The sequence below is a fragment of the Euprymna scolopes genome, chromosome 35, assembly GCF_053919585.1.
Source record: "Euprymna scolopes isolate OS-2025 chromosome 35, ASM5391958v1, whole genome shotgun sequence".
Classification (NCBI taxonomy): Eukaryota; Metazoa; Mollusca; class Cephalopoda; order Sepiida; family Sepiolidae; genus Euprymna; species Euprymna scolopes.
The window spans coordinates 40193927-40203973 of record NC_136516.1 but is presented as its reverse complement, the minus strand read 5'-3'; positions in this window follow the sequence as shown (position 1 = coordinate 40203973).

Here is a 10047-nt window from a genome sequence, read left to right as displayed (position 1 = left end):
TATATATATATATATATATATATATATATATATATATATATATATATATATATATATGAACAAATGATTAATAAAACATGTTAAAAAAACATCTTGAAAAAGAGTTAAAAACATATTTTATTTTAAAAAAGGAAGCACAAGATAAGTGGATAGTCCTTAATCCGCGGAGTTTCGAATAAATACCTTCCTTCTCATCAGAGGGCAGGAATTAGCAAAATGCAGGATCGGATTTTGCATGTAAAAGTATTTAATGAAACCACAAGTAAGTCACAGATCTTTAAAAAAAGGGTGAGGTAAGGGGAATAGGAGGTAAAAGAAAAAATGATAAAAAGATTTCACATGAAATATATATATATATATAAAAGAATACCTGTATATATATATATATATATATATAAATAAAAGAATACCAGTATATATATATATAAATAAAAGAATACCAGTATATATATATATATATATATATATATATATATATATATATATATATATATATATATATATATACGGGTATTCTTAATACACACAATAATGTATATAGATACAATCAAGCGACGCTGAAGAGAGGTAGGTACCTCAAAACATGCATGTACGTAGATTACTGTTTTAAAAATAATTTTAAAATAAATAAATATTATATACGTCCAAATTAAATATAGTAGATTTTCTAAGTAAAACGAGCTTCGAGGCGTAGCCGCTATTTAACCGTATTTATCATTTAAAAAAATCAACAAGGAATATATTTTTTTTTTTTAGTTTTAGTTGTTTTAGATGAGAATTTATATGTCGCTACACGTTCATGAGCATTTTTCAGTCAGCCAAATACAAGTAACTAGAGACCCATTCAGGCGAAGCTGCCCACACAAATGCATAGAGACTATATATATATTATATATATATATATATATATATATATATATATATATATAAAAGTGAACGTGTCTCTGTGTCTGTGTCTCTTTGTCTGTGTGTGTCTGTGTACATTTTCCTACACAATAACTCTGTCAATTTTTAGTCTACAGACTCTAACTTTGATATGCAGGGTACTGAGATTTGGGAAAATCGATGTGATCGGTTTTCGGCCAGAAATTTCGCTGTTACTGGTGTCAAAGTTCAACGATTTGACCTTTGAGAACTCTACCAAACTTTTCCGAGAATTTTGGGTCTAAACACTTGAGATTTTAGATATAGATTCCTTGGACATGGATCTAACTTAATAATTTGATTTGAGCTCAAAACAATAAATGTTAAGGGGTCAGAATAGGGGTCAAAGTTAAAAAAAATTGTCTTTTTTTGTTTCTTTTGTTCAGCAGACACCTCCAAACACCTGGGCAACACCAAGCCGAAATGCTAGTATATATATGGGTGTGTGTGTCTGTGTGTATACCTCTGGTCTTCGTTTTATCTCTGTGTAAGTTTTCAGTAATCAAGGTGCCAATTCCAGGGACTCAAACTTGTTCCAAATATTATATATATACATATCTTCCATCCATCCATCCATCCATACTCCTATAAATTCGTTTCTCTTTTGTGTGTATTGATATTCATATTAAAAACCCTTTTTTCTATTTATTTAAAAAGAAAACACAATTTTCTTTTATATGGGTCGTAGAATTGCATTCACTAGCAAAATATCTAGCTAATTTGCATATTCTTTCAATCATTCATTTTAATTAATTCCCTATTAGTTTTTTTTTTTCGGTTTTCTTATGGAATGATCATCTTTAGTCAACTATTACGTGTGATTATATTCATGCAGATATTCTACATGATTTATACTTGCGTAATATTTAGCGTAAAAAGCGTGCAGTAAACACAAAATTGTTTCCATATATATTTATCTATACGTATATATTTTTGTTTTTCTATCTTTCTATTTATCTATCTATCTATAAAAGTGAAGGTGTCTCTGTGTCTGTGTGTCTGTGTACATTTACCTACGCAATAACTCTGTCAATTTTTAGTCTACATGCTCGAAATTTGATATACAGGGTACTGAGATTCGGGAAAATCGATGTGATCGGTTTTTGGCCAGAAATATGGCGATTAAGGGGTCAAAGTTCAACGATTTGACCTTTGAGAACTCTACCAAACTCCTCCCACAATTTTTGGTCTATGCACTTGAAATTTTACATATAGGTTCCTTGGACATGGGTCTAACTTAATAACTTGATTTGAGTCCAAAACAATAAATTTTAAGGTATCATAATAGCGATCATTTTTTTTATTTTTTAAATTGACCTCTGCGGTCTCTTCCAAATTACTCAGACAATTTCTGGTCCAAATATTTGAAATTCTACATAAAAGGTATTCAGAGATAGGACAAGCTTTTTTATCAGTTTCGGTCGAAAATTTTTAGTTACCAATATATAAATGTATGTATGTCTATTTGCATGTCTGCCTTAAACTTTCAATAGAGGCGACGGATTTTACCAAGATCAGTATCGTTTTTAATTCGACCTTTCATACGACAAATATCGAAAAATTGGCTAAAAGCATTAATATCTTCCCCTTTAACTAGGCACTTTTCTACAGGAGGGGTGTCATTTTTTTCGCCGATATTTTTTTAAGTTATCCTCTCCTTTAGATTGTCTAGCCTTAATTTAAAAAATATCGCTTCCGGTTTAACGGTGGTCGTAACAGCATAAACGTTAGGTTTTACCCTGTTCTTTTCCTCCTTTGCAGTACGGGTTCGAGCCTGCCTTTCTACTACCACTTTTGTTTTTGCTCAACATACACATCCAAACACCCGGGCAACACCGCGCTGAAATCCTAATATATATATATATATATATATATATATATATATATATATATATATATATATATATACATTTCCTTGTTTTCCATTTAATTTCAAAAATTTAAGCAGATAGTTAAGAAGCTGATAACATTAGTATTGTCTCCTTAAATAACCATTTCAATATGTTATAGCATATCTTTTAGTGGTCTCTTGGTCCTTTCCTGTTCCAAGAAAGAATTCATCAAGTTTGATGAAACATCCACCTTAGTGCTGTTGAGTATACACCATTTGAAAAACGTTCACTATTACTCGTATGAGCCACTGTTTAGCTTCGAACACTACATTATTTTTCATATTTCGTTAGCGTTTATTTACAGGGTAACATATCCGCATGTCAGATTGTGCTGACAAATCCTTGTGCAGAGATGCCTTAGACATTGGATGACAGTGTCTAGGAGGCATCCAATTTCTATCCTGCAAACATTGTGGCCAATAAATAACACTGATTATTTGATATATGAGAAATGTGTTTTCCATCGATTGTTTACGTTATATGAGCTTCACTAACGTTACACATCGGTAACGATCAGCCGTTAATCTGTTGTTTAAGATCGTTTAACTTTGCCACACCAGTCGCGGAATTTATTATTATGAAAACCAACGATTTATTTGTTAGTTGAATCCACCCATCTTTTTAACTAGCGTTAATCGTACAGATTGAATTGCCCGATCTTAACAATAACCGCTATTTTTTTTTTTTTTGAGAAACTACATTTCAAGATGTGTCAAACTAGCTGAATTGTGTCTTGAAAATTAGTGTAACCTAAGAAACTGTTGCCCCCTATCAGGTTGACAAGAATGTTCTTGCGGTTTTTAATTTTTAAATTTAAATGAACATATCTCGGCTCAAAAAAATTATCGATCGAAATAAGCACCATCAGAATTAACACAATTTTCCAACGCAAGTTGTCTCCCGTGTTTCTGCCGTGTGGAAATTGTCGACGAATGCTTGGGTAACCTGCAGGATCTTGGACAGCTAATAGAAGAGAACCCCTCTGATCGACGGCTCCGTTACGCTTTAATGTCAAGACTCCCAGTCCGTTTGGCAACAGTTACGGGGATCCTCCAGAATGGAACAGATGACCTTGGAGCAGATTCTTGCTAGTGCCCAGGATATCATTATCTGTTGTAAATGGGTTTTTATGTTAACCCAAAGTTCGGAAAAATTCTGACGGCACGATGGAAATGCCTGTTTAGCCATGGTGTTTGCAGTATAGCACTAACATTTACCTACAGAAGTCCACTGAAGACTGGTGTACTGGTGGTAAAAAGCAAATCATAGGGATCTGACCTCCTTCTGGGGATGGACATCATCAAGAAATTTAGCGACGTGCATATCGATAAGGGAGGCAATTAGATACATTTTGCTGAGACGGCTTTTGCTCTGGGTACAACAATAGAGCTGGAACAGCCTGACTTTCGCGCACAGTTCGACAAACGTACCAGAACCTGGACCGTGTCGTAGAAGTGGTCCACAAAAATTATGCCACAGAGTACCAGAGTATAACATCTCTGCAAACAGCCCGCGCAGACTATGATACCAAGCTAGAAGCTATGATTGCTAATGGATGGTTATTTCCGTACCCAGACAAGGAATCCGGGCCCTTAAACCGGTTGATCCCACTAATGGCAGTCATTCAGCTGAATCAACAAAAGAGGAAGCCGATGCTGGCCTATCGAGAATTAAATGAGCACGTGGACTCATTTACGGCCCACGCAGACATATGCACCGAGAAGTTAAAAGTAAGGCGATCAGCGAGATCGAATGTATCGGTGTCAGACCTTCGCAAGGCATAGCTTTATATTAATCACTGTGACCCTATCAAACTGTACTAATCCAGGGACAAAGGTATTGCCTGACCCGCATGGGGATCGGATTAAATGTGGCTCCGTTTATCCTGTAAACATTTTTATGCTATCTTGACGATGGAAAACCGCAAACAGCGGCAACATCCGCTTATATCAGGGGTCACCAAACTTTTTTCACAGTGGGCCGGATAACTGAAAGAATGACGAGCGCGGGCCGCATAATCATTCTGTACAATACTTGCAAGTCAGAACGAAAGCTCTGGGAAAAAAGACGAAAAACTAAGTTTAGCATTCCATGTTAATCAAAAAACAAAGACAACCAGCATTTTATTTACTAAAAAGTTTTCAAAGAAGGCGATGTAAGCAAAAAGATAGTTACATCAAACCTAGTGTGCACATGTCCGAATCTCACAACCCAAACAGCAAAAAAGTTTAGTGAGATTTGTGAAACTGACGTTTGGCTTTCAAGAAATCATCAATGTTTGGTTTGGAATTGCTGCATCCAATTCAGAAAATTGCTTTCAAATGATCATCAGTCAATCTCGTTCGATGTGTTGACTTCACATACTTCATTTTTGAAAATGTTTACTCACAGACATAAGTTGTTCCAAACACTGATGCCATACCAGCGGCAAATTTCTTCAATTTCGGAAACTCAGGATCAGGTAAGCAGCGGTAAAATTCAACAAGTTTTCCTTCTCTGTGCTTCTCTTTCAACAAGTCATTTGCTGTCAAATCAATGAGCTCCAACTGTAGTTCAACTGGCACATCATCAAGGTTACAATCAAACGGATTCTGGAACAGAAGAATGTCACTCTCAGTTCTGTCGAGATCTGAAAATCTCTCCAAAAAATCCTTCTTCAAGTCACGAATAATCTTTTTTGGAAAATCGAGGTTGACACCTTCAGCGATTAAAGCGCAAAACTATCTGAAACAGTGAAAATGAGAGAAGTTTTCTCTTTCCAGTTGTGCTTCAAACAATGACAGCTTTCTCCGAAATCCTTTGATGATTCTGTAGAGATCACAGACGAGGTTATCCTTTCCCTGAAGTTTCAAGTTCAGTTCATTCATGTGGGATGTGACGTCGACCAAAAAAGACAACTTTGACAGCCAGATAGGATCTGACAGCTGTGGATCGGCTCTATCTTTTTCAGTGAGAAAAACATCTATTTCGTTTCGGAGCTTGTAAAAACGAAACAGGACTTTACCACAGCTGAGCCATCTCACTGCTGTGTAATAAGGCAAGTCACAGAAATCAGAATCAATTTCTTCAAGAAAAGCCTGGAACTGACGGTGATTGAGTGCATTTCCCCGAATGAAGTTCACAGCAGAAACGACTGGTTTCAGTACACAAGAAATATCTAAGTCTTTCCCACAGAGTGCTTGCTGATGTATGATATAATATAAGCCTTATATTAATGATGTGTATGTCGACGGGAGTGTTGTGCTTGCACCACATAAATAGATTCCATGAACAAAGTTTCTTTCTTAAAAGTGCACACCTGTGGAATTCTATTCCGTTTTTTCTGCTTTCCAGCTGACTACAATATGGTTGTCTTCAAGTCTAATGTAAACATGTTTTTGATGAGTCGTTCCATATAAGTAAACAAATTTACCGAATTCCCATTACTAACTATTACTATAGTGTCCAATTGTCTACTGTACACTCTTTAACCCTTACCATCTAGTGGCCTCTTGGCCTTGATAAGTGGTGATGCCTATGTAAAAAAACGATAATAATAATAATAATCGGTAGTGGTTAAATACAAAACTTCAGACGCAAACGTAACACTTCGACTGCTAGTAATCATCATTTCCTACACTGAAGATTGCGTAAACATGAAAATTAGTATATGTAGGTTGAGATAAATATTTTCAATAAAAAAGGCATTATATACATGTGTAATTATTTTTTAACAGAAAATAAATGTTCTTATATCAATTACTATAAGGCTTCATCAAAAGTTTAGTACAAAATGTCAAAGTAAATTATATATATATATATATATATATATATATATATATAACGAAATAAGAATTACAGTTACGTTTACCAAAATAATCCAAGATGGCGAAACTAAAGTATATTATAAATATTGAAGAGTTAATATTTATAAAGTAATCTCAGCTGGATGTAAAAGCTCGATAAAACCCAAATAGGAAATAGAGCTTATAATAAGAACAAGTAGTTATTAAATACTTTTGTAAGCTTAAAATTAAATATGTTTTAACTCTTTTTGAAAGTGTTTTTAAACATGTTTTATTAACTAATTGTACTTTATATATATATATATATATATATATATATATATATATATATATATATATATATATATATCGTCGACTAGGTAAAAGAACCACAACAATAATACTCAGGTTTTCTTTCCTGGTTTTTGTGTGTGAGGTTGTTTTTTCTGCCTTTGTTTACTTCGTATGTGCAATAAGTAGGGCTGACAATAGCATATTCTTTACATTCTTTTTACTCTCTCGGGTATATGTCCGACGCAGTTTTTACTTAATCAACCGAGAAACACATTCGTTCATATAAAAACATACAAGATATTAACGGATATATAGTCAAGAATAAAAACAATGAAATGAATATGCTGTTGTCACAGCCCTAGTAATAAGAAAGAATTTCATAAGTTACCTCCCTTAGTAGATGATTATCCCCCTTTAATAAACTTTCTCGTCTGCTATATATAACTATATCTTATCTATTATGTTCCTATGAAAGTATGACATGACGGACAAAGCTTTTGTTAGCTATGACTAACTTATTTTTATATACGACAGTGTTGCACCAAACAGACAGCATAAATAATTTAAATAAGAATAACACGAAAGGAGAAAAAAAAACACGCAAATGGAATTCAAATGCCGGATGTATAATCCTAAACGGAAGTTCTCACCATAATTAACAAAGTACGCACTGTTCTCTTCTACGGCTTGTTGATACAATAGTCAGGCAAACGTGTATAAATATGAATAAAAAGCACAGGCGATATCCATTGTTTGATGCACACACATACACACGTGTGCACACACATGCACACATACATACACACATACATACACGCACATACACATACATACACACACACTCATACATACACACACACTCACACATGCATACATATACATACATACACACATACACACATATACATACACACACATTCATACATACATACATACATACACACATACATACTCATACATATACACACACTCACACAGGCACACACATACATATACGATATTCACTGTTGGAGACACACATACATACATGCACACACACATACATACACACAGACACACACACACACATATACATACATACGCACACATATACATACACACACACTCACACATGCACACACATACATACATATACACACATCTATATACACATACACATACAGACACATACACATGTAAAATATGAAACCTTGCAATGTCTGTCAAGATAATCTTGAATATAATCTTTATTCTGAAGTTATTAAAAGGTACAGAGTTAGCAACATTGCCTTAGGGGATCATGAAACTCATTACACACATTTCATTTTGTAATGCACCTCTTACAAAAAGCAAGTATTGTATGATTAATAACAGCCTCAATTCTTTCTGCAATCAAAACATACGTGATAAAACTATACTTTAGTCTACGCCTGACTTGTCCGCCAACATTCAATCCTGAATATCCAACAGTCTTTGTTTTATCACTGTTATACGCGGAACACTTCGGTGATCGTTTCATCATCAGTCTTTGTTTTATCACTGTTATACGCGGAACACTTTGGTGATCGTTTCATTAGAAGAAGCCCCCCCCCCAAAAAAAACACAAGTAAATAAACAAAAAAAAAACATTAAAATATTCAAATAAAAATCGCAATTAGAGTGTCTATGGGTCCGGGATCGAGTGGTGAAATAATTGTTGCGCCCCACTCCACCCCACACGAACAAAAGAAAACATTGCTAGGTAAGTCTTTGAGGAAAGCTTAAAATGAAGCTTCCTAATTTTACTAACTTGCATATTTCGCGCAAATTCAGCGAATATATCATGGCCGCCAGTAAATAAAATATTAAATTGTGGCATGCTCCCTGGATTTGGTAATGGTGATTTTGGAACGACGATAGTCTACGGGTATCGCAAAATACACCAACATTTAATATAAAATGGGTGTAAAAGTTATATATAAGCGAAGGAAGAAGATGAATATATATAGAAGTAAGTTCTCAAAATATAGATGGCAATTAAGCTACGCAGTATTTTCCGCGTTTTATCCGTTAGGCTATAGCATAAATCGATGATGCTTCGTGATTTTATATATTCCCGTGGTACTGAGTTTGCTAGTCAGCCAATCAGACTCTTTGTTATTCGTGCACATATTTATCGTAGCCAATAGGTGCGCATTTGTCAGACAAAGATTCACTTGAATTCTAATTTACTTGTTTCTGTGTTCTTTTTAGCGGAGATCAGGTTTCTCTTTTCTTTATGTTGGGAAGTGACCTCGTTTAAATCTGGATGTTTTTCACTTCCATTTTATTTCTACTAGTGTATTTGTTTATGCATTTTGTTTGTTATAATTATACATATCATTTTGTTATTGTTGTATTTGTTAGTTAATTATTTGTTAGTTAATTAATTATTATTTTTATTTTTTTATTTTTTAATTATGAGTATCATTTTTGTTATTGTTCTTGTTATTATTATTATTTATTAATGTTTTTTGTGTGCGTTGGTATCCTAAGATAAACTTTATTTTGCTATTTCACTCCTGCAATTTAATAAATTTTCGGATTCTTTAAAGTTTAGGATAGCTAATTTCTCATTCAAACATAGTGTACACGAGTCGCCCAACTTTCTACATGTGCTGGCCTTCTGAGGATTTGTTGTGGCAATAATAAAAGTCACTAAATAACAGTTTAGTTGAGGATGACGATGATTAGGGGGTTAACGACCTGGACTGAAAACCTGAGTATGCCCAGTTCGAATCCAGTTCGTTCCACAGAAACATTTTGAACAAACACACACACACACACACACACAAACACACACACACACACACACACGCCTGATCTTGTGTCTAACCTCCTAGAAGTGCATTAAATAAAATAAATAATATATGACCATTGTTGTAATGGTGGTAGAAAGAAACTCATAATTTCGACGCACAAAGGTTCTTCACTGAAGAAAGAAGTCCGTGAAACGTTACGGAAAAGGGAACAGTCAAAAGATACAGGACAAAAAGAACATTGCCTGCCAAGAAGTACTAGACTGAAGAAGTATATTAAAGATTGACCCTTACAATGTAATTTTACTATTTGTATTGAACAATGTAGCAAAATATTACTTTCTGAGTATTTATTAGTACTTATTTATTTATCTCATTTGGATCAGTTCTATATTAAAGATACAATAGACATTATTT